This window comes from Plectropomus leopardus, chromosome 18, assembly GCF_008729295.1.
Source record: "Plectropomus leopardus isolate mb chromosome 18, YSFRI_Pleo_2.0, whole genome shotgun sequence".
Taxonomy (NCBI): domain Eukaryota; kingdom Metazoa; phylum Chordata; class Actinopteri; order Perciformes; family Serranidae; genus Plectropomus; species Plectropomus leopardus.
The window spans coordinates 23,019,742-23,046,450 of record NC_056480.1 but is presented as its reverse complement, the minus strand read 5'-3'; positions in this window follow the sequence as shown (position 1 = coordinate 23,046,450).

Sequence of the window (26,709 nt, the reverse complement as noted above, 5' to 3'; positions counted from 1 at the left end):
GCATTTTGGTGTCCACTGGCATTTGACTCTGACCCCGCATCTGTACGAGACTTACCAGGCTTCCAACTAACTCCAATATCAACGCCTCTGTTGCAATGATATCGTAGCAAAAGCAAGAAAGTCTGAGTCAGGCAGGAGAGAAGTGTGGTGGTTGCGTTTTTTTCCCTACATTATGTAAGTAACCTCAGGTGTTATAGCTGTTAAGGTATTTAAATTTTGTAGCATATGTACTTTTTTCAACCTAAATCATGATCTACCAAGTAGTTTTGGTAAGGCCCCCAGAAAGTACGCCAGTCTTGGAAGCCAATTTTTGTGGTGGCCACTGTGAACGCCATTACATCATGCTCTGTGGCCAAAAATACTTTCTCCCCTTGACTGATGTGGGGACTTCTGTCTGTCATTGAACAAATTTTTTTGAACATCACAACCCCAGACTCAAGATTTAATCCATTGGATCCAATATCATTTGGAAAAAGTCAAGAGCCACACGATTTAATTATTGCATCATGCTGAAATTGACATGCCATTCCTGGACGCCCAAAGCCGACTCTATTATGGTACCAAGAGTATTATAAAAGTTTAGGTCCAATGACCAAGATAACATATTTGACAAGTTGGGAGTGCAAATTTGTTGATAAATACTACCAGCAGGCAATCAAAATGCAAAATCCACTGTGTTCACCAGCTAGTCAACTTTCCCTGTCTGTTGTTTGGTGCTGCGAAGGTAGAGCATTTATGCTGAAAACGCTGATGAAATTGGTGACATTTAAACTGTAGTCCAATAGTAAACCAAAATTTAAAAGCTTTGGGTTGGAAATGAGCTAAAAACATGCAACAAAGCAAACAAAGGCAAACTTTGGTGTTTGTTCTGAGTTCATGACTATAAGAGAACCCTTTTATTTCACACACAGTCATTTGACCCATTGTTTATGTAAAAGTTTTGATTAGTCTAGCTTTAAATTTCTCTCTTTCTAAACATTTTGCCCTTTCAAAGTATCTAAACTAGCTTTTCACTGTGTCCTGCTGTCAAATGTCGACAAATCTCAGCTGAACCAGTTGCCGCAGTAACATTGCACATCATTGCAGAGCTATTAATACAGAATATCATATTCCAAAGTTCAGTCGACCGACAGCAACACTTTACTCATAAGCATAAATTACTCATTCATTCGTCCCTCTGCCCAGACTTTCCCAGCCACTGTGGAGCTTTGACTTGTTGACCTTTCACATCTCTCATTAATGTAACAAGTAAACACCAGTTTCTTAGGCCTAATATGACCGAGAGGCTTGCTAATGTCCCTTAATAGGACTAATATGCAAATGATCTCATAATCATACTTCACACAGTTTGACGGCTGGTAGGTTTTGTAGAATCTCTGTAGAACGTTGGAGGTCTAATTAATTCTGTGCTCAAACCTCATTACCATATTTTCGGAGCAAAAATTATTTGCATAATTTCCAGGCACCTAGCCCTATGATGGGGGTTATAAGGAAGATGCAGGCTTGCATATTTGTTGACATTCATGAAACACACGAATTTATACAGTCTGACATCTATCTATCCATCTATCTATCTATCTTTCTATCTTTCTATCTATCTATCTATCTATCTATCTATCTATCTATCTATCTATTTTCTCTGTCTGTGTGTGTATGCAATAGTGATTTTCTGATCAAATGTTGCTTTAGCTCATGTATATTCATGATCAATCAGCACAGAGTGCAGTTAAGCATAGCCTATCAGATTCTACCCCGACACTCCTGGATTTGCATATTTTAATTGCTGCTGCAACAAGTGTGTTACTGACGCATCACCTGCCTCTTGCAGACACACACATGCACATACACACACACACACACACACACACACACAGGTAGTGTGACAGAGCTTCCCGGTTAAATTTAGACTTTTAGGATCTGTTGCTTTCAGTCTCTAATCCTCTCTCTTCCCCTCTGTGTCTCTGTTTCACTTTTGCTAGTTATATCAGTAAATATCCTGGCTACTTCCCAATAGTCTGCCTGTAATTGAATTTAGGTATCTCTGTGTGTGTGTGTGTGTGTGTGTGTTCTAGTGTGCGTGTCCCTCCCTGTGTAATTGCATGTTAAGCCATTTCAAAAGCAGGTGCAGTTTGTCTGAATGAGTTCTCTGTTTTATAAGTAGCTAACTGCTTTAACCTGCCAACTTTGTGTGTGTGTGTGTGTGTGTAATAAGGGTGACGTCAGCCATCATGTCTGACAGCTCCCTTCCTGAAAACACACCTGAAAAAACACACGCTACCATACACATGTGTTGGCTCACACGGTCCCTTAGAAACATATGCGCACACTTTTGCATTTTGGCACAGATGCATGTGTACAAGCAAACACCCATGCAAACACTCTTCTGAAAACACTCCTAATGTTGCTGACAGATGAAAACCTGACATCTCCAAGATGTCAACATTTCAGTCTGCGACCTTTTCTGATTGATAGCCCCATTGGTTAAACTAAACTGTTTGGAGAAATCAGTTTTTGAAAGGGTGCACAAGTCCTACAACTCATAGCACACATAAAGAAACCTATAAAAGGTATTTTGAATGTATTAAACAGAAATTACAGCGATAAGAAAATTGAAATGCTGCAAAACACCGTACTGTGTCTGTTTTAGATATAATTTATACGTAAAATATCAGTGATAACTACTGCTAATTTTTTTTTTTTTGGTTTGTTTAGTTTTTCTGATATTCCCATGCAAATGTACTAAATATAAATGCATTATTGACAGTTTACATAAATATTTAATGATGCTTATCATTTGTTACAGAGTTCATTGTTTCATACAGGAAAATTTGTTTTAGTCTTGAGAGAGAAAGAAGAAAATATAATAGGTAAGTTATATCGAAAACTGCATTTGCAAAACAACTCGCAACAATATCAGAAAAAAATAATCTTAATTGAGCCACACTTGAAGCAGAGAAATGAAAATTAAGTATATCACATAAAATCTTGCTGTTGAAAAAGAGATTGTGTGAGGATGCTCTCCTTCTGAGATTACTCCTGGACATTTGGATCTTAATAGATCCATGTCAAATCCAGAGCGTGACACAGTCGCATCCAGTCAACATGGGAGATTATTGAAACTAACATCTGGCAGCTGCCCAATACAGCCAAAGTCTTCAAAAAAACCCCAAAAAGTCTGCTGTGAATAAAAGTACAGTTTGGTGGGGAACACACACACACACACACACACACACACACACACACACACACACACACACACACACTATTTGATGGTGAATTTAAATTTTGTAATTTCACCGTGTCTGACCTGCTGACTGTGTGCAGCCCCACCACAGCTGCTGGACATTTCTTGCCATGAACAGTGACAGATTTGGTAATAAGGTAGTAGTGCCACCATAGCCAAATAATATCCCACTGGTCAAACAGATTTTATTTTTAAAATTGTAGAAATTTTAGAATTCTAACAAACATAAATATGACAATTCATCGCATTATAAAACAGTGGTTCCTAACCTGTAATTGATTAAACTGACATTTTATTTTATTGATATTTTCTATTATATTCAATGCATAACAATAGCGGTGCAGAAATCAATAGATGAGAGGAGAAGCAGTGTGCAGAGTGAGTGAATGCAAACTTTCAGACCCAGCACAATGAATGGTTAAGTTTCACTTTCAGTGCGCCTGGTGTTCCGAAACAACATACTGGTGACAATAATACACTCCGAAAGTGTTGTGCAAGTAATAGCTGCACAGTATATATATTTCTATGTTTCCATATGTGTCGGCACATGTTTTACTTGTGGTGGCCAGCCACAAATAAATTAATGTGTGAGAAACCCTCACGATAACTGCAGCAAGTCTGTGTGAAAAGAGTGATTTTCATTAATTTTGAGCATATTATTTCTTGTGAATTTTAGATCAATGAGTTTTTTTGTTAGTTTTAGAGCTTTTTTTAAATACAATTCTCTGTCTGTCAATACTCACTTAATAGACATCTTGTATGAGAAATTCAGTGTTATTCTCGATTGTGGGGCATTCTTCTGTCAGCTCTTGTTGTAACTGCGTGCTTTTCCAGTGTAGAATGAGGCTATTGAAAGGGAAGACTTTGTATATAATATAGCTTGTGTTCTTGTCTTCACTGTGCCCTTATAATGTTTTTTTTAAAATTTTATATCTTAAATAATCGTAACTATAAAAAGTAACAACGTCATTTAGTTTTATTTACAGAAAATAGTGAAGTGCTGGGATATAGGTGAACCATAACCACCCCTTAAAATCCAAAAGTTCTTGTGACACCCCATGAAGCTTTGCGGTTCCCTTGTGGGAGTTTGTATCCCCAGGTTGGGAAAGATTGATATAATTTACCCATTTTAAAGTTTTTCTAAGCTCATTACAAAAAATAAGCCCTCCACACTGATTTTGTGGTTTTAATGATTGTTAAAGTGCACTCTGAGTACTCAAGCTAATGAGACTGTCACACAGGTTTGGTTATCTCTCTGTGCTCCGCTAATTAAACCATAGAGCCCTACCAGGTCCACTTACAGGTGAAATCTGCTGCATGGGTTTGTTTGTGTCACCGCATAGTTGGAAAATGCTGCTGAAAATAAGCTAAAGTTTTCTCTGTGGTTTTGAGTTTTGAGAACAAAACCAAAAACATAAAAATGTTTTTCTTATTGTTTTCAGAAAAGCAAAAGGCAAAAATACAGACATAGAGGGCAGGGAGGGGCGACATAATCCTTTTTGTAGCAGAATGCATCAGAGTTTATGGGAAATGTGGTTTCAATTTTGAGTAACAATTGCTACTGACATGGATAGAGACTGACAGTTTAACCATGGACTTGTGGTCTCTTTTTTCTTTATTAATAAATTGAATAATGAAATGATACACTGATGTTTAATCCTTTGAAACCTGAGCAAATTGGCTTGATTTCTTTCAAAAACATGGGAAGAAGCCAATGAGTAAGAGAAGAAGAAATTAGCCAAAAATTTCTGAGCAAGAAATTGGGGAAATGCACAAGAAAATGACCTGGAAATTAGTTAAGAAAGAAAGACAGACAGAAAGAAAGAATGAAAGAAAGGAAAGGAAAGGAAAGTTTAAAAAAAATCATGTTACATGATATGAGCCCATAATTTTAAATCTGTAATAATAATAATATTAATGATAATAATAATAATAATAATAAATATGTTTTTTCCCTACTTTTTATCCTTTTACCCTAGACATTTTCTGTAGCTTTTGAAAAATAATCTACTAATTTCATGCAATCTGTGGGACATTTCTCACCAAAATGTTTATTACCTTTTTCCCCCATGTTTTTGAAAGAAATCAAACTAATTGGCAAAGTGTTCGAAGATTTCAATAACTGCAAAAGACATCTGAAAGGAAAGTCATGTCGCTTCTGGTTTTTAAGGGTTAAAAAGCAAAAGAATCCTGTACCACTTTCAAGTCTAAAACAAATGAGATACAATATGATCATAATTTGAGAACTTTAGAGGTGCTGATAGGTGGGTTTTGTTGCCATGGGACAGCACCACGCCAGCTGTTTCCAGTCTTCATGCTAAGCTAAGCTAACCAGCTGCTAACTCCAGCTACAAATTTGCCGTAAAAACACAAGAGTGGTATCAATCTTCTCATCTAATTCTTGGCAGGAAAGTGAATAAGCGTGTCTATTTCTTTAGATATGCTGTTACAGCAAAACCTGCAAAGTTATAAAAACATGGAATTAAGTAAAGAAAGCCTTTGTGCAGTGAGAAAGGAAGGGGAAGACGGACATGTGGGCACACAAAGACACAGACAAATGCAGTGAAAGCATAATAGGTATAAGAGTTGAGGAGAGTCAGAAGAAAAGAAAAAAACAAACAAAAAATCTGTGCTGGGGTTCCCTGCGTTCCAGCCTGTCTCATTGTAAATTCCCTCATTTAAAAAATGGTGAAATTCATTTCTCACACAGATGGGAACAGGCAAGGCTGATTTCATTAAAATACCCCATCTGTTGGAGCGAGAGAGGGGGAGAGAGAGAGAGAGAGAGAGAGAGAGAGAGGGGGGAGAGAAAACAAACAAGGGTGAACCAAACAAAACAGTTCTCCTGTCCTGGAATAATTTGTTCCCCCTCCAATGATGTATGTGGTGTGTGTGTGTGTGTGTGTGTGTGTGTGTGTGTGTGTGTGTGTGTGTGTGTGTGTGTGTGTGTGTGTGTGTGTGTGTGTGTCGCGTGTGTGTGGGTAGTGGTACTGATGGGAGCTGAATTTGAACAGACAGGCTGCCATTGCTAGAAGAGCCAGCAAGGGAGAGAATTTGAGAAACAGAAATATGTCGAGGGTATGAGAGAGAGAGGAAGAAGTGGTGAGGGATGTGAAAAAGAGGGAAATGTGCAGCTGGAGTGACAGAGTCGGTAGAGGGGTAAAGGGGGAGAAAAAGAGACAGGTAGAGATGCATAACTTTCTAATGATTGCAGGAAAACAGCCAAACAAGAACACAGACTTTGGATAGTTCTGCAAAACCTCAGATTTCATCCCAAGATAACATATTTTTGTTATATATAATATATATATATATATATATATATATGTATATACACCCTACAATATCATTGCAATACCCATATCAAGGTGTTTAGTTTAAATTATTGTAATATTAGATATTCTCCATATGACTCAGCCCTAGTAAGAAGATTGCAGTTGCAGTTTAAAAAAAACAAAAACAAAACCACACACACATTGATTGTAGAGCTATGAATCTTATGCACAGCCTTCTCAACACCATTACCTGCATTGGCTCTGAATATTGGCTTTCAAATTTAATACTGAAGTACGGCATTGTCCAATATGGATAAAATTCCCAGGATACTGTGCTGTCTGTCTGTTGTTTGTTTTTGTTTTTTTACTTGCAAACTGAGCTTGTCATAAAAACTGTTTGCTCAGGATAAATCTGAACAACAACAGAAGTGGGAGTCGTCACCGTAAGACAATTAGGAAGTTGCAGCGACCAGCCAAGATTTAGTCTGGCATGTAACACCCCAGTCAAACAAGCTTAACTACAATTCCCATGTCAATAATGAACCCTCAGGCACATTGTTAAGCTCAAGATGTATTGACAAAAGGTATAGATGATCATGTACAGCACAAGAGAACACTACAGAGGTTTAACCAACTGTGACTCAGCAGGATACCAGACTGTCTCTCCAATTTCTTACCACATGTTGACTGGGTTGCACAATGTTGTTAGCTCTTGGAAACGGGATGCAGAAGAGGAGATTGAGCTCTTATCCGGTATTTTAGGCATTTCACATTTCAGATCTTTTTGAAAATCACCTGAAAACACCAGTGCAAATAACGTAACAGGCCGGGTAACAGGAGACATGTCATTTAAAAATGGTTGGATGGATGGAGGAGGATGAGACGGAATGAGGCAGAGGAGCAGGCACTGTATTTCAGAAGCCTTGTTTTATTGAAGCCTAATCTCCCTTGTTTGTGTGTGTCCGTGTGTGTGTGTGTGTGTATGCGGGTGAGCATGTGATTGATGTCCAAGTGGGAGTGAAGGGTGACTTCACATTGCTGTCTAATTCATCTTGTATCCTTTTTTTATTGCATTTGACCAGAACAGTTTCCCTACAGAGGTAATAAAGTTTATCCTCTAAAAGGCATAAACTGACAAAGAGGACTAATGAGGGGAGGAAGATGAAGAGATGCAAACAAAAAAGGGTTATTAACAGCATCTGAACCCTTGGCCTAACCCAGCCAGGCATGCTGCACCTCTGGATGGTAGAATCTGGTTTCAGCCTGTGTAGAAGTGAATAAGTTCAACAAAACTGCAATTAACATCTCCGCCAGAGCTTCAGGGTGAATTGGCATGACCCTTATTTGCTTTTTCAGGCCCAGAGGAAAAGAGTTGTTGTCCCATTTAATGCTTGTTTTCACTGACAGCAGCTCAGCTAAGCTGTGTTTTCCAGGAGGAAGTGATATATATGTACACTGTCACTGCTACAAAACAACTGAGGAGGAGAGGGTTTGGATGCCCTAACACGCTGCACATGCCACTTGTGAATGTACATATTTGGGATGAGTGGATTGGATGAGACTGTGCTGTGTTAAAGTGTTGCAAAGGATTATTTACTTATTTATTACTCTTTGTAATTAGTTTGAGTTGTATATTTATTTATGTGGCTTTTTGTAATTAAGTCAGAACTACAGCTTGATGAAGCCAGAGACAAGTTTCGTTCCCCACGGGGACAATGAAGCACATCAGATTTAAAATTAAGAATCAGAGGAGAAATTACCATGTGATATTCTGATGGGTACACTGATTTATGGGAGGGGTGTAAACTGTATATTACAAGCATACTGGGAGAGCTGAAATTTTGATACGTATCACTGTTTGTTTTAATTCACATGAACTGCTTGTTTCCTAATATATCATAAAGTACAGATAATAAAGTCACGGGATGGTATTATTTAAGCAAACTTGGTATGTAAAACATGAAATAGATCAAGATAAACTTTATTGTCCCCTGAGGGAAATTTGTCTTGGAATACAGTACTACACAAAGCTACAATTACAAGCTATACAATACAGATGAACAATACAGCAGCATGAAACACAGAAAAAACAACACAGTCTTCACTTGATGACAGGAATTATATGTCACCTACAGATGAGGAAGGAAAGTTACATGGCCTTCACGTATTGTACCTGTCCTATAATATTGTACCAGCCTCTGTGATTACAATAATATTTCACAGTATAAAGTTGTACCAAAGAAATCAAGTCCATCAGTCTGCCCGCTAATATAAACTGAAATGAGACAGTATGCCTGCAAACTAGTTCCTGTTCTGCATGAAAATAGATTAGGTGATAGGCTGAGCAAAGTTCAGGCTTCAGAACAATGAGGTCACATCAGAAGAGATGCATAAACAGATGTAGGATCTATATTTTTGCTTTTCTGATAATGCAGGTAAATGAATTAAAATTAAACAGTGCAGACTAAAATCAACTAGTAATTGCAAGCTTCATAAAATGGTCAAATCATCATACATTATGGCACTTAATGGCATAATTGATCATCTTACAGACGGCAAAACTCACAAGCTGATGTTGCTTTAAAAAATCGAGGAAACGGGTTGCCTTTTTAAATGTAAAAACAGAACTATTAGTTTTGATTTATGTTTATTTCATAACTGATTAAGTTTATTTACATTTAATTTGTATTTACTTAATTTTGTGAAGTTGTTGCAATTTAAAAATGATGAGTGACTTTAACTTGTTCTTTAAAAGTAATAGTAACCTTTAAGTTTTTTAAGTAAACCAAGTTAATTGGACTTAACTGAACAGTTTAATGTAATTTTTGGCATTAACAAAAGGATTTTGCTTGTGGAGGAGTTGCAGGGGTGTGCATAATATACAAGTTTCATGGAGTGTTTATTTATTTTTATTCTTATTCTTTATTTTTTAATTTTTTAATTATAAATTATTTGTTGTAGAGAAAGATTTAGTCTGAATATTTCCATGTTTTGTTTTGTTTTTTATATTTGAAGATTTTGTTTTGATCCTATAATTTCGTTTTCTCTCCACAAACACTGGTCTTGTCTGAAAATGCTCAAATGGAATTTTGTTAAAATAAGAATACTCTTGCAAACTAATCATTCTTTACAAAATGAAATAAATGCAACATTTTCAGTGAACCTAACAAATACAAATTAAATGTAAGAATATTTATGTCTACTTACCCAGTTCAAGGCAATTGATTTCTTTGACTTTTTTTTTTAGTTTAGTTTTTTTCATAACATAAACTTACAGATTTTACAGTGTACCTACTAAACATGTTACCTTTCAGGCTCCTACAAACTGAGTTTCAGTCATATCGTCTCTTCCCAGAGTCTAAACGTGAGGGTTTAGTAATTCAGTTAACACTGACTCCTCTGGCTCTACTTTGTGTTACACGTCTGGGATTAACCACCATTAATACATCAGCTGACACCACAGCTTGTAGGTTCACAAATGTTAATACAGTATACCTGGAAAGCTTTTGCATCTTGGTGTGTTGGTGACTTATTTTAAAATAACATGCCCTGATCATGTTGATTCTTTTTCAATAAAAAAAAAGCTCAGTCTTGTGAGCTTTCTCTTCATCTTTTCTGGCAGAAATAATATGAAAGTGCCAAACATAACCTTTGGATGATAGAATGAACTTATAAAACATATGCAGGACTCACAATAGCATTTCGCAAACACCCTTGAATACCTCACAAACATCTAAAAAGAAAAAAAAAAGATAAATCCCGCAGAAAAGCAGCCTTGCTTTTAACCCAAACCACTTGCCCTCACTTATTGCAGTTTCAAGGTAGTATTTTTCTCCCTCAACCCCTCATTAAAGGCTAATTTATTTGAGTTTTTGGAAGTTTGGAGGTGACATGTCTGCCTGGGAGATTTCAACCTGTAACCCAAGCACTTCAGTGGAAATTAGAAATTTCTTTTTACCCCTGCAGAACTTTATTATGCATCATATCCTGAATAAAAAACACCCTAAAAATAAAATACACCGTTTGTAAAAAAATGAATATATTGAGGCTGAGCACAAATATGTGGTAGAAACCGGTTTGTAACATCAGTTACATAAATGTGGGTCTATATGTCCTGATGTGCTGACGTCATCCCAGTCAGGACACTCAGCAGGAACGCCAATACACACACGCACACACACACACACACACACACACACACACACACACACACACTCACACTCACTAGCAGCCAGTGATAATGCACACTGGGCATTTATCTTTACAGTGAATTATGGTACACTGCGGTCTCATTGACTATGTGCACAAATGTGTGAGTGTGTGTCTCCAAGTGTGTGTGTGCATAAGTGTTGAATTATAGCCCACACTCTCTGGCGTGTATGTGTGTGTGTGTGTGTGTGTGCACAAGTGTGTGCTGGATTGAATTATGGCGTTGCGCTATCTCATTGACTTCGACTGAGTCTCATTCATCACAACTTAACCATGGAAATAGACTTTATGGACAAAATGCTGTTTTAGCAGTGTGTGTGTGTGTGTGTGTGTGTGAGTGTGTGTGTGTGTGTGTGTGTGAGTGTGTGTGTGCATATGTAAGTCTTTGTGTGTATGTGTGTGTTACCATGGAAATACCCCTAATGAACATTACCTCATGGGCGTGTGTCAGAGAGAAAGAGAGAGTGGATCAGTGTGTGCAAAGTGTGCGTGTGTGAGAGATAAAAAAAAATGCAGTTTTGATTTATTTCTGATTCGTTCTACCTGCATAAAGAAATGATTTTTCCCAGCAGTGATGCAATTACGGCTCCAAAATCTGAAAGCGAACACACACACACACACACACACATACAGTATATACACACCACAAGAAAAGTTAGTTCACGTCCGTTAGAGAACGCACAAAAGAAGGATTTATGAGGCCGTTGGCGGTAATCTAAAATATACGTGTGTGCGCACAGGTGTACATGCACTCGTACACATTCATACAGTATGTACAATCCATTCCCACTGACCTTTTCCTACAATAATATAGTTGCTATTTCTGTATGTATGTGTGTGTGTGAAGGTCAGTACAAAGTAAAAGTCCTTGCAAGGCTTACAGACAGCAGGATTCATGTTCCCTATAAGAGGCTTACAATTTTTATACTTTTCTAGGCCGGGGCTGAAAGTTTAGTGTCCTGCAAAGAGTTTAACAACAGCAATAATTTCTGCAGCCCTTAAATAATATCCTCATGTGTGTTACGAGAGATGACAGGGGCTATAGCATGGGGAGGAGGACATAACCAAGCATCCAGAGATCTTTTTCATTCTAAGTGTGTTTTCCGTTGTCACCACGGTTACCTCTTTTTTCCCTTCAGTGGTGTGATAACACAGCAGCATGGGTTTGAATGGCCCAAATGCTGAGTTTCATTTTGATTTTTCCGACATGCGTTCACACACTCTGTGGTACTAAGTATACCTCCACAGTGACGGCTCAATAACAGCAGTTGTCTCCTAGGTTTATGTTCGGCAGTACAATCACACCTGCGTTCTTTCTGCGTCTCTGTGCCTCGGCTGCTGCTCTCAAACATTGAGCCGTCTCTCTCATAGAATCATCTGGCAAAGCCTTGTCTCCTCTGTCCGTCTTCTGCGATATTATATCTTGTAAACTCCCCCATTCCTGCTGCTCCTGCCCAGCTGCACGCCTGCCACTGAGGAGTTTTTATTTGTCCTGTTGAAGCTTAAGTGCCGGTCGATGCCCCTATATCTCCATCCAATCTCTTTTTTCCCCGGTGTTTATCATGGCTGTTAAAACTTTTCATCCCTCCCTTTCATCTGTGAATCTCTCCTCTGCGGGGCTCGGGATTACTTCTTGGCTTTAACTTCAGGTTTCTAGTCCAGTTTGGAAGGTTAAATGTAGAAAAAGTTGATGGGTACAGATCAGATTATTTCCACATATGACCGATGAAAAAATACATCAATAACGGGAGTGATGGTATTGTGCCTAAGCAGCCAAAAGGTATATAACAGCTAAAGGAATGTGATAACCCTAATATTGATCATGTCATTGCTTTGACATAAAATGCATTAATTAAACAAGTTAGTTTATCATACCCTTGTGTGCGCATTAGCAAACCTCCACAATGATTTAACTGCGGCTGCTTGTAGTCCTCTCGAAAGTTCACCTGTGCCATCTTCACGCGGACCTTTGATGACAATTGGCTCATTGCTGCAGTACCGTTGAACCAGTCACTTCCTCTTTGGCCTCCATAAAAAGTACATCTTCATCCAGAAGTTCAATTCAATTAATTTATTCACACACTACCCACAAAGTCACTGAGGTCACAGTATGCAGTTGGCATAAGTACCATGCTGAGTCATTGAAAGTGCTGTATGTAATTGTGGAGGAATATAGTGGTTTGTTTTCCAATTTCCAGGTCGTCAAATAGCGACACTTTGGTTTGGTGGTTTACGCCAGGTTCACACTAGACACAGAAGCAACCTGATATGTTAATTGTCATGCAGGTGCCAGTCAGCAGTCGCCTGGCCGTTCACACCAGGAGTGTGTTTCTCCATGCCAGTTGGCAGCAATTCTTCTTCTCTGCTCCTTTCTAATCACACAGACAGCTTTATCCCTGCTTGCCTCTGTGCCTCTGGATGTGTATCTGTGTCTGTGAGTGTGCATCTCTGTGAGGGTGTCTTTCAGTGTGTGTCTGTTCGTTTCTCCCTCTCTGTTTAGACACAATGGAAAAGCATTGTGGAAGCACTGGATGCATAATTTATCATTTATCATAATTGTAACATGTGTATCATAAGTGTCGCTCACAGAAAAAAATAGACCAGAGGCCAAAATTTTCGCTGCAGATCACATACTGCTGCAGAGCTCAGGCGTCTAGGGGTCCGCCACCAGAAAAATGTGGGCTCCAAAAACGATTTTTTTTTATACACTAATTTTGCCTTACCTGCTTTCATTTATAATGTAAATATCTTGACATTTGTCACAGAAAAAGCTAAGTTTTTTTGTTTGTAATGCAGCACCTTAAAGTGAAAGGATGCTAAAGGCATAAATTGTAGTGGCCTTGATTTGTAGCACAGGCTTTGGTCTTTGTGCATTTACTAAAGAAATGGTCTATAATCCTCAAACTAACAAGATTACAAATAACATTATTACCAACTGATTGACTACCAAATTGACTACCAACAAGCGACAAATGTAACAAAAGGACACTGATTTCTCACATTATCTTTTTTAAATTTAGTTGTCATCGTGGTCTATGAGCCTGACATGCTTGGACAAAATGTTCACCATCTCTCATGAACCCACTGCTACAAAACATTATTTCATATAATTACAATCATGTTAAAACACTCAAAAAAATGCATTTTGTGGAATTAAATTGCCGCCAATTGCGGTCCAAGTGCACTTCACTACAAGTAAGTTGAAATATAGTTGTCAGTTAATATTTTGCACTTTGATACTTTTGTGGCCTAAAATCTGACATTCAGCATCCCATGGTGCTTTTCAAGCAAACAATGCATTTCTTGGCTCAAAATGTACATTTTGCAGAATGTGATACTTTGCCCCCCGATATTTTGAACACACATACATTGGAAAGAATAGAACAGACTCACACACACACACACACACACACACACACACACACACACATTCACAAACAGCAGGGAGAATGCTCTTCTGACCATGTACTCCAAAATATGCTGAGCCAATGAACTAAGCCAACCGCTGTTTATAATTATAGATTTCCTGGTGTGTGTGTGTGTGTGTGTGCGTGTGTGTGTGTGTGTGTGTGTGTGTGTGTATGGTGTATGTGTGTGAGTGTGTTGGGACTCTGACTTTGTCTGGCTTTTTCTTTTGACTTCACCTGACCTCAATTTACCTGCTGCTTGCCTCTAAATGCAGTGCCACCTCACACACGCACTTAGATACACGCTTTTACTTGCTTTCACCAATGTGTGCACACACATACACACACTCAGTCTCTCTCACTCACCTATACACACACAAAGATACATACACACACACACACACACACACACACACACACACACAATCTTCATATGAATAATACATTACTATATAAGAGCTGTCCTAAAGTCTGGAGAACCAGGGACAGAGGGAAAGAAAGAGAGAGAGAGAGAGAGTGTGTGTGTGTGTGTGTGTGCGTATGTATGTGTGAGGATGTTTCTCTGTGTATGTTTTTCGAGTGACTTAGATCATTAGATGACTGACTTTCTGTGAAAGTTACACATACTGTAAAGTGCTGCATTTTTCTCAGACTGTCTCTCTCCATGTCTCTCTCCATGTCTCCCTCCATGTCTCCCTGCATGTCTCCCTGCATGTCTCTCTGTCTCGCTCTCTGAAGGCTGTCAGGTTGCATACGCCCACTCTTATCTGTGTGTGTGTGTGTGTGTGTGTGTGTGCGTGTGCGTGTGTGTATGCATGCCTGTGTGCGTTTGAGTGTGTGGGTGCTCTAACCTCTAATGCCAGCTTAAAGTGGGTCCTCTCTTTAGGGTGTTGATAGCCCGATTTGTCTTCCACTTGTCAACTTCAGCTTCCCGAGAGACGTCCAGAGACAGAGAAAGAGAGAGAGAGAAAGGGTTTTGGGACAAAAACAATGGATGTGTTTTGTAAAATTGAAAGTTTGGCTGCTGAAGCACATTTTCCTGTTTGTGAATTCAAGACGTTAACAGATATGCTGTTTATTTACTTGAGCTGTCAGCTTCGTGTACAGTCTGCCGTTAAAACATCACAGAGGTGGAATATCAGTCTTGTAATATCATTCACTAAAAATCATGGTGAATTACTTGCGAATGAAAGATGATAGGGAGCAATTGTTGGGAAAATAAACCAAAAATGGCGGTGCAGATGTAAGAACATGATTTCTTAGCACTTAAACAGCTCAAAGCGTGGCAGCTGAAGTAAAACAATTCTGGTTTGTACCAGACATCAGTCAGTGCTCTTTGGTGATATAGTAGTGTCTCTTGGTCAATATAGCAAAACATCATGTGTTTTAAAATCATCTATATAGATGTCAAATAACAGACACTTGAAACCCTAAATGCTATGCTTGCAGCTATGGGTTGCAAAATTTTATCAGGGTACTTTCACACTTCAAACATTTTGTTTGGTTAAAACAAAAGCAGGTCTACTTTGTCAGTTCATGAAGTTCACTAAAAAGTATGTGATCCCACAGTAATGAGCCCTGAATCGTAACTGTACAAATGGTAAATTAACCTGCACTTGTATAGTCCTTTTCTAGTAATTTTTGACCACTCAAAGCACTTTCACACCACGAGTCACATTCACCCACACACACCCAACTGCCAATCTTCCATTAAAGGACGACCCGCTCTACCTCTCAGCCACAGCTTCCATGACAAAAAGACATTTCCTTTTTATCCTGATTCTACCTGTTAGTCATTATTCAGTAACAATAAGCTGGGGGTGAATAGGAGTCTAATGATGCAAATAATTCTAATTAACAGTTATTTTTATATGAGGTCTTCCAAAGAACAAAAATATCAAAATTGAATTGTTAAAGCACTGCATCAACTTCAGTCACCTGAATATGATATTACCACAAGGACCCTAATGATGAAGGATGACAATTGCCAAAACTTTCCAATCAACAAATCACCCATCAGTCTGTATAACTTCACGTGTACTCCTCTTCGTTAGTTTCTCAAAAGTTGTGACCAGGAACTGGAACAGAACTAAAAGGCAACAGTGTATCATTTTCATGCCTCCACTCCCGCAACAGCTTTGACTGGAAGCGTTTTGTTTTCAGGTTTCCGTTTGCCCATCTGTCTGTATATACATCTCATTCTCGTGTGTGGAATATCTCCATAACACGTTGAGGGAGTTTCTTCGAATTTGGCACAAACGTCCACTTGAACTCAACGATGAACTGATTTAGATTTTGGTAGACAAAAGTGAAGGTCATTGTGACTTGGTCCCTTTCAATACCATGAATATGATATCTCAAAAAATGTCTTGAAGGAATTTCCTCAAATTTGGCACAAATGTCCACTTGGCCTTAATGATAAACTGATTAGCTGGTAGGCTGTTGAATAGCCGATCCATCTGACTCTGCTGCGAAGGCTTCATCTGCACTATACCCCCTATAACTGTACTTTGCACACATCATTTGGCACTTTATATCTTTATACATGTACTGGGGACTTTTTAACTATTTTATTTTGCTTCGTATTAAGGGACTGTGTTTGTTTTTAGGGTTGTTTTTATTGACAGTGAAGATGTTTAAGTGCTATATATTTTTATATTTTACACCTGAGATCTCTGAGAAGCACTCCGTACACTAATTTTGATAAAATTTCACAAAAATCTCTAATAGGATAAAATGATGAGGTAATGACATTTTAAATCCAAGAGGTCAATGGTCAACTATGAAATCATAACGTTTGCAAAAACACTTCTCTGGCCATTACCTAACATCATAACTCAGGAACAGAGGAGGAGACATTTGGTCATATACTGAATTGGTGACACCAATCCTGGGTATCCACCTTAAAATGTGCTGATTGCATCGATCTGTGTTGCCAGGGGAAGAAGTGTATGAAGCATCCACACATTAGAATTTGTAGGTTCTTTGCAGCAACATCCACATTTAATGTATTCTCTACTGCCATAGCTACATGGCTAACTGTAACCTGACTGGTTCACAAAGGCCTGCAACCCTAAGGCAGTAATTCTAGTCTCTCCTTGGTCTGAGCCAAAGCACCCATAGTTATTTGCAGTAAATAGGTTAAAAATCGCAGGAATGGTCTTAAAGAACTTGCCCAAAAAAGTGGAAGTAAGTAGGGCGACTATTACTCAAAGTGTAATGGTTCAAAGTGTCTAGTATAAAGCAATAGCAGAGACTGTCCATATATCACACTGGTACCAAAGTGCCGTTGCTGCCAAGTTCTGTCACCATCTGCTTCTGGTACCAAACGCCAGGGGAATTTAATCTTTGTCTCACTTCTGCTCAGCCTTTGAAGCCTGCTGTTGTTTAGTATTTGTGTGTGTGTGTATGTGTGTGTGTGTGCGTGTGTGCGTGTGTGTGAGAGAGAGAGTAATTGTGTTTTCCATTGTTTAGGTGTCAACAACTCATGGTGGGCTTCTTGTTTGCATATTGTTAATTTCCTCCCTCTCACTGTGCACAATTGTGTATCTCTGCGTGTTGCTACCCGGTTCATGTCTACATCCTTGCGTGTGTGTGTGTGTGTGTGTGTGTGTGTGTGTGTGTGTGTGTGTGTGCGCGCGTTCGTGTGTGTCTGTCCTGCCAAGTCGAGAGGTCCCTGCACATTGACACTCAATCTGACAGGCCTGCTGACACTCTAGCATTTAGCTGTGCGCGTGCATGTACGTGTGTGTGTGCATGCGTGTGTGTGTGTGTGTGAGTGTGTGGTATGAGTGACAAGGTGTGACACACTAGCATTTGTCTCGTAAATGCCAGAACAGAGAACTGACACCAAAGGGCAGAGACGGGAGAGAAACGGAGAGAGGGAGAAACGTCGGCACGCAGAGGAAGAAATGTGGGAAAAGAGAGAGAGACGGAGGAAAATGGGTTTGCCATGATCCCACTTTTATTTTGTAGTTCACCAGCGTTTTTGATATTTTTAAAACCCTGAGAAACCTGCACACCGCTAATCTCCCTTTAAACTGTGACAGCCTCACACCTGCCAAGGTGTTTGTCTGGCTGCGGCACCTTTCCTTTTGGATGTCACAAATCCTTTTTTCACTTCACAGTGCAGACACACTGCAACAAATCTCCATCTTAACAAGTCTGTTATTCAGCTCGGCAGTAGAAGTCATACTTTGTAACTCAGGTGAAAAGTCTGGCAGTGCGATGCCTGTGTTGAAAGATCGTTTCAACATATTTACAAAACAAATATTTGTAAGGTTTCTTGAAATGATTGCTGTGGATCACTGAGGCCCTGATGTTGTTGCTCTCAGCAGCCGAGGAGCTGTCCGAGGTGCCCGTCTGCCCCCGTTGTGAAGATTTTTGTCAGTGAAAACTTCTAGCCAGTGACTGCTGAAAACAATCATTGTTTTTGATCTGTTTTCTGGCTTATATACTGTATGATAGATAATATTATTTTCTCATAGTTGGTAAGTGGACTATGCATCTGCTGTGATCAAATCACATGATATTAAGTTATTATATTAAAAGATCTTAGCTGACAAGGGCTCTACTTTAAGGTCCAGTGTTTAGGCCTTAGGGGCATCTATCGGCGGAAATGGAATATAATATTCATAGCTTTATTTTCATCAGTTTTAATGACCGGAAAATAAAAAAAAAAAACTGTTTCAGTTACTTATGAATAAATCATTTATATCTACATACAGAGCCAGCCCTCTTCTACAAATTCTTCAGTTTATTTTCTATAGTAGCCCAGAACAGACAAACCAAACACTGGCTCTATAGGAAGCCCCTCCAGGATGTTGCAATCACACCAATTAATGCAAATTAAATCAGTGAATTCTTGGTGAGCTTGTAATTTGGTCCAATTGCTGCAACTTAACCGCAAATCTGACTTTTGATAACAGGTAAAATCTCATATCAGAGAGCTGTATGCAGCATATTGATTAGCTTCCCCTTCTTTCCCTGCTCACTCCCTCACTGTTCATCATGAGACTACTGTTGCAGGAGTGTGAGCTCTTTGCCCGTGACTGTTATACATGCAGTGACAGGGATAACTGTGAGTATCACATGGCTAACATTAACCATTATTAATGGGTTTAACGAAAGAGTCTAACCTTTTTCAGTGTCGGTGTGAGTTTGTTGGGATGGTTTTACATCTCAGTGAAGGATGTTAGCTACTGCTGTGTTAGTTCTTGCTAAACAAGCAGAAGATGTCCCTTAAATGCTGCTTCACTTGGCAGCTGACTGTTGGCAGTCAACTGCCACATTCCTACAAGTTTCTCCATAATACTTATACACGCTTGGCAAGAGGAAGAAGTTTCAATTGGTTGCAATCAGCGACCTCACTGCTAGATGCCACTGTTAGACTGTTAAGGTGAAGTTGCTTGGACTTTACATAAAGGTAACAAGCAGGTGGCAGATTATTAGCATTATGCATCCAAGAAGAGGCTATAAAATTGCAGACACAACATGAAAAAACACAAATATAGCGTACAACAGGGAAACTTGGGGTTGGCTTTCTCTTTCACTTTTGCTGGTGATACTGTTTAACATTTATTTTTGCATAGTATACATTTAGTACAGGATAGGGTTTTTTATCTCAACTATATTTAGAAGTTTTAATATTTGGTGACCTCATTAACCTAGTGATTTAAGTGCTACATGCATACATTTCATTCTTGTACCACAGTGCAACACGATCATGTAAGGTCAGGGTCAAATGAGAACACTGATAACTGCCATCACTAACAGGCCTAACTACTGTATGCGCTGCAGTGGCCAAATTAGTTTAGCTCATATTTGTTTAATAGCTTGTTCCACTGGTTCAGGGATACCATATCAAATAAATATAAAATGCACAGTGACTCTGGTCGATGATTTGCATAGGAGCTCTTTGAAATGACGCCTACATGAGTGGTGCCAAGTTGAAGTCTCATCTTGTTCAAATGAGCTTTCAGCGACCTGCAAATGTTCAAAGGCATTCAACAAATTCTAGTTTATATCCATGGACTTGTGAATGTATCGCTTACATGGTTTGGAAAAACAAATATGATGGTTATTTTGATGAATATGTAGTCAAGTGCTGGGGTAAGACATGTTCTGCTGTCGGTTTGATTTATTTTCACTGAAATGCAGCACTGTCAATAACTAAAACATAGAGAATAATGAAAACATATTGATTTAAAAGTGAAATGGTACATCACACTGTAGTTTATGAGAAACATCGCCGAATGTGAAGTTTCACACTGAAGGATCTCGCCAAACTTTGGCTCCCTCTTTGAAATCCAAACAAGTTCAAGAGCCTTTTGAACCTTTCTGTTTCTGCTCTGTCAATACAGCCTGTTCATGTTGAACTGACTCGGCCAGTGCAGAAGTCATTTAAGGAAGAGCCTCTCAGATCTCAGCCTCAGAGCTAAGATGAATAAATGCAGTCACTCCGCCTGGCACCGACTCATTAAAACATATTAATTCTCCTGTCGTGTGGGGACCCAAACTGTGTAAATGCAGTCTCTCACCCAGGGACACAGTCTCATTAAAATATAACAGCACTTGTGTCATGTAGGGACACGGCAGATGCTTCCCATGACCCACGTTGAGCTCAGATAAGAAGAAAGCAATGATGTTTGTACCTGTGATGGAAATGTGTGTCAGTTTAACGAGAAACAAATGTTTGTAATAGTCTTGTGATTTTTTTTTTTGTGACGATTTATGCTGCTGTTGCACTCAAAGTGATTCTGAATAACAGCATCTAAATGCCTAAAATTGAAATATGAACTGTGAGACTTTGAAATTTTTTTTTTTAACTATGAGTTGCATAAAATGCTGCAGGACTCACATGTTAAGAAGTAATTTCATCGTTAATTGTCGCTTGTGTTATCGTTTTATTGTGTTCAGTTGTCGAATACCAAATGGTAAAAGGCTGTTTAAGGACTATGGTAAAGCTGGTAAAACATAGAGTGGTTAGGCGATTCCATTAAGGATAAAAACTATTTATAAAGATGTTTTGGTGAACAAGTAGTGAGATGTTTACCTCAGGAGGTTTTCTGTTTTCTTTTCATCATGGTTTTAGTGTAGAAGTAGCACAGAAATACTGTTTAAAAGTGTTAAACCAGGGTTCAAAATTAACTTTTTTTCAACCTTTCACTGTGGCTGATGGATTCCAAAATCTGCCAGCCATTCAAGAGATTACATTGTTTTTTTTGTCAGGTTAGTAACTCAAATCTAGCAGCCACTTGCATTTGACCAGCATTTGGCTGGTGGCTGGTGCTAATTTCCACCCTGGTTTCACCCTCTGAGAACTGGATTGACATCAGTTTCTTGTGCTGCGTTTGGACACCTTTTACAAGATGTTTAATCCTTTGAAACGTGAGCAAATTGGTTTAATTTCTTTTTTAAAAAATAGGGGTAAAAAGGTAGAAAGAAACTTGACAAAGTTAGTAAGTGCCAAGAAAACTGTATTCATAATAATTATAATTACATATTTATTTCTATTTTTTTGTGAAGTACCTTATTTTTCTTATGTTCCACTCTTCTTTACTTTTGACCTCCCCTCTTCTCTCCTTTTCATTCCACTAAAGAAAAATGTTTGAAACCAGGCTTTACAAACTTCAGCTGTTTTTTTTTGATGATATGATTAAACACAGACTCTATGTAAACATGCATAAACACATAGCTTTTATGTGTTTTTAATGTTTGGGTTTTATTACATTAATAATATATTTTGAAGGAATATGATTGATTCAGTAGGTTTCAAAGCATCGTTAAAAAAAAGCCGCTCTCCTCCCCCTCTGTGTGTGTAATGTGTTTTCATCCCATTGTTGGGCCAAAAATGTGTGTGTGTTTGTGTGTGTGTGTGTGTGAGAGAGAGAGAGAGAGAATGTCATTGTTTTATGGAAACGTGGGACAAAAGTGACAAATGGTTTTTTAAACTCGCACTGACACACTATAGAAATGTGTTGTGTGTTTTTATGTGTCTAGAGAGCAAAGCTGAGAGGAAGAGTGTACTGTATGTGTGTTTTTGTCTATGTTTGTTCAACTGCTACTGTACACTATGTTCTTTACTTAAGGGGTTGTTCTTTATCCCCACAGCCTATTGGTGCATCAGGTGCATCTTCACTTATATTAAAACCAGAAAACTGCAACAATCTGAAATCTGAAAACCAGATTTACAAGAAGCATTTTAAACTAACTAGAAGATTTTTTGCTCGTACCTTATGAAACGGTCTCAATTTAATATTGATGCCTTTATTTGACCCACAGAGAGTAACCGTGACCATCAGCGAGGATATTAGCTATTTCTATATAGTTATTAATGCCAATCCTGTAGGGCCCAATTCCCCACAAAATCAGATGAAACGACTTAAAGCATGCAGACTGGAGGAGCCAATGTTAACAGTTTCCCCGTGAGGGGTATGTCATCAAATTAAAGGGACACAGGAGGAGATTTTTTTCTTTTTTTTCTTTTTGATGATACATTTTGTGGTTATGGTTGATACTGAGGCAAGATCAGCAAAGAGGAAAAGAAAAGAATTGACAATAGAAGAAGAATGACAAAAAACAGCTGTGGGGACAGTGATACAGCGTGGGTGAAAACATGAGTCATCTTGATCGGTCATTCAGCATGTGCAGACAGTTTCAGGATTTGAAAGGCTTAAGAACGTATCCCAAATTGGCCCTCTCTTCTGTAGACATATATATGGAGTATGTCTATTATTTTTTAAAATACATTGCAAGATGAACATCAACGCATGAGTTTACATAGTTGGCTAAAACTAAGATTACTTGGTTTCACCATATTACAGTTAATGTTTTACATAGTCACAAACAGATACATCACCTCATGGTTATGCATCCTGCAGACAGCGGTGTTATTCGTTTCCAAAAAAAAGTCACGCTGTCATCAAATTAGATCTTTATGACAAAAGGCGTTGGTGCTTTATGAAAACACTGCCGCTGCTGTCCACAGGGGTTGCCAAGATCGACACCAAATGAAGTACCCTGTGGTTTCGTTAAAATTTACCACATCATCATCATCATCATCATTTATCAGCGAAAAGATGGTCTGTATGTTCCTCCTATTTTCTTGACCATTTTCTTTCATTTGATTTAATTTTTCATTTTGATTTAAAAAAATAAACCCAGACAAATGTAATCATTTTTTCGCTCAGACAACTACTGCCTCAGTCATTGAGAAAGCTGTGAAATTTTTGTTTCCAGTAATGAAAAATGAAGAGAGACAAAATAAAGAACTTCTGCAGAGTCTCCCCAGAGTATTTAACAACACAAACTACAGAATGTTTATTTAAATTTGACTTCCACCCCAAAAGTTGCATTAATGATGATCTAAAGTCCAATTTTGATTTTTAAAGCAACTTTCAGCACATTTCAAGGAAACAATGAGTGAGTCTTGGTGTCTCTGAGGGGCTGTGTCCACCAAAGCGTTTTGTCTTCAGCTGTAAACACCAGGTGCTGCTCAGGAAATGCCCAGCTGATAGTGTTTGAGAGCGCTACGGAGGCACAGCGTTTTTCAGCTGAGAAGCTTACGCTGCGTGTGATCGCTATGATATGAAATATCCGCAGGAGTAAACATGTAGAGCAGGGAGAGATAACAGACCTGCATGGGTGTGTGAGTTCAGGAGAGGAAACATTATATTAATTAGAGCACATTAACAGATTTCTCTTCCATTGTTGTCATTCAGCACTTGTTCATGTCAGATGTGATGGTTTGCCTTCATGTTGAGCTGTTTGTCCCTCCTCCACTGTGATTGAATGACTGAAGTCACAGTGCCAAATGCAGTGTTTTTACCAAAAGTTGAATATTTTTCAACTCTGGGTGCTCAAAAAAAAAAGAAAAAAAAAACTCCCAACCAGCAGTGCTTAGTGTAAAATCCATGCTCAGCACCTTGTCATGCTGCTGGTGTTTGTAGGGTGGCGTTTGTAGCATGGCATTTTGTATTGTGGTGTTTGTAGCATGGCCTAAATATACAGTGCTCCCATTGCAAAGCATTAAAGAAAAAAATGGCGGCCTCGAGAAAACAAAAAAAAAAAGGTGGACTCAGCCCCTAAATGACTGTCAGTCCGGGTTCATGCATGTGCTGATAATTCTGATTGGTTGTTTGTAATTAATAATGGCGGCACAACTTCAGTCCAGTCCTCTTTTACTTGATTACTTTCAGCTGTGATAGGCCCTTGTAGCAGTGCATTATGGGAAATAGTCTTTCCATTTCCTCTACAACGACATAAAAAGTTAATTTGGCAATTTTCTACTTGAATGTGTGTAGCTGGGAACCTAATGTGTGAATTTGGTGTATTTGTGTTGTGTTTTTACGCACACTGTTTGCACTGAGCGTGCACTGTGTCAGATTGTGACAAATGTCTCATACAGTTGAATCCCTCAAACTCCAGTTTTCATAAGAGGCCCAAGAGCCACACGCACACACAGACACACACAAAAAAAAGAAAAAAGAAGAAGAGAGGAAAATTCTTATCTTCAGACATTGTGGCTTCCACTCCTCGGAGATTCTTGTGGCGCCTGTGCGTGTGTGTGTGTGTAAGTGCGTGAGGTTGTGCGTATAATTTCCATGTGAGACAATGCAGTCTTGTGTGTCATCATGTGTGTGTCTTCTTGTGTGTGAGTGTGTGTATGTGCGTGTTTTCTGATGTGGTTTTGTTCAACAGAAAAACAAGCCTTTAAGTTTTACAGAGAAAATCCTCAAATCCCCAAATGGATTGATAATTACAAACAGGACAAGACTGATGTGTGTGCCTGTGTGTGAGTGTGTGTGTGTGTGTGTGTGTGTGTGTGTGTGTGTGTGTGTGTGTGTCTCAAGGGGCTGTAGCAGAACATGTTTTACGAGTTTCGAAGAAAAAATAATTACAAATTCCTGCCACAGCTCATAGAGAGGGAGAGGAGCAATGACAGAGGTACAGATAGTCTGAGATTTACATCGTGAGCAAAAATGATAGAAACAACCAGAGAGCTGGATAGAAAGGCACAAAGATGGAAGACTCAGGGACACAAAGATATTTTCACAGAAAGTGAAAAGCATAAAACTTGTGATATGTGAATAATATTCAAATAGCTTTCTGCTGCGAGGTGCCAAGCCACGATGGTTTCATGTAGTCCCATTACAAACAAAGTTTCTCCTCCACGGCACCCAAAGCTCCTGCCTTGGCAATTAAGGCAATTTTAAGTTGCTTTGCTCTTAATATGAGCAAAAAAAATAAATAATTATTTGTATCGTAAAGAACCCTTTTTTTCCAGTGTGTGACATAATCTGTTTCCTTTCTCAGTTTTCTATAATGTTTTGATTCAATTGTGCAAAACTGCACCGCATTCAAAAGGGCTTAGGAAATATTGTTGATTTTTGACAGTCATGCCAGGAAAGCATCTTTGATGTGAAAATTAAGACACCGCCAGAGAGAGACAGTGGGAGCAGAGAAGAAGAGAGAGAGGGAGGGAGGGAGAAACAAGAGGAGGAGAGGACGACATAGAGAGAGAGAGAGAAGAGAGAGAGAGGGGAAGACAGGGGGGATTGTTTAAAAGAGACATTTTGATGAATGAGCAGAGTTTTGGGCCAGTGGCAGTACGACTAAGCCAGAAAATTATAGACTTCTAAACAACTTCACACATTGAGAGAGAGACCTTGAATTCAGCAGAATACAATAGGGCAGCAGAGAAGAGAAAAGAATTGAGGAGAGCACAATAGAATGTGATGGAAAATAGAAGAAAAGGGCAGAATAAAAGAAAAAAGAGAACACTAAAATTTAAGAAATACTGAATTTATAAAAAAACAAGACCCAAAGTTGCATACTATACACTCTATACCTGATATGTCTACCATCAAAAATATACTTTTGTAAAAGGAAACAGTAGTGTTAGCTATCAGACACACTGAGCTGTAATTTCCTCATCACTTCCTAAGCCTCCTTGTCGGTTTGACCTCAGTTCTACCGGCAATTTTAAAAAACATATTTTTTTAAATATACTACATCATATTACGTAAACCTCTCCCTGAGCTACCACCTTATCGTGGTGGAGGGGTTTGCGTGTCCCACTGATCCTAGGAGCTCAGTTGTGGGGGGCTTCATACCCCTGGTAGGGTCACCCATGGCAAACAGGTCCTAGGGGAGGGACCAGACAAAGTGTAGCTCACAAGACCCCTATGATGATGACAATCAATGGTCCGGATTTCCCCTCGCCCGGACACGGGTCACCGGGGCCCCCCCCTGGAGCCAAGCCTGGGGGTGGGGCTCGATGGCGAGCGCCTGGTGGCCGGGCTTTTACCCATGGTGCCCGGCCGGGCACAGCCCGAAGAGGTGACATGGGACCTCCTTCCCGTGGGCTCACCACCCGTAGGAGGTGCCGTAGGGGTCAGGTGCAATGTGAACTGGGCGGCAGCCGAAGGCAGGGACCTTGGCGGTCCGATCCCCGGCTGCAGAAGCTAGCTCTGGGGACGTGGAATGTCACCTCTCTGGTGGGGAAGGAGCCTGAGCTGGTGCGCGAGGTTGAGAAGTTCCGACTAGATATAGTCGGCCTCACCTCGATGCA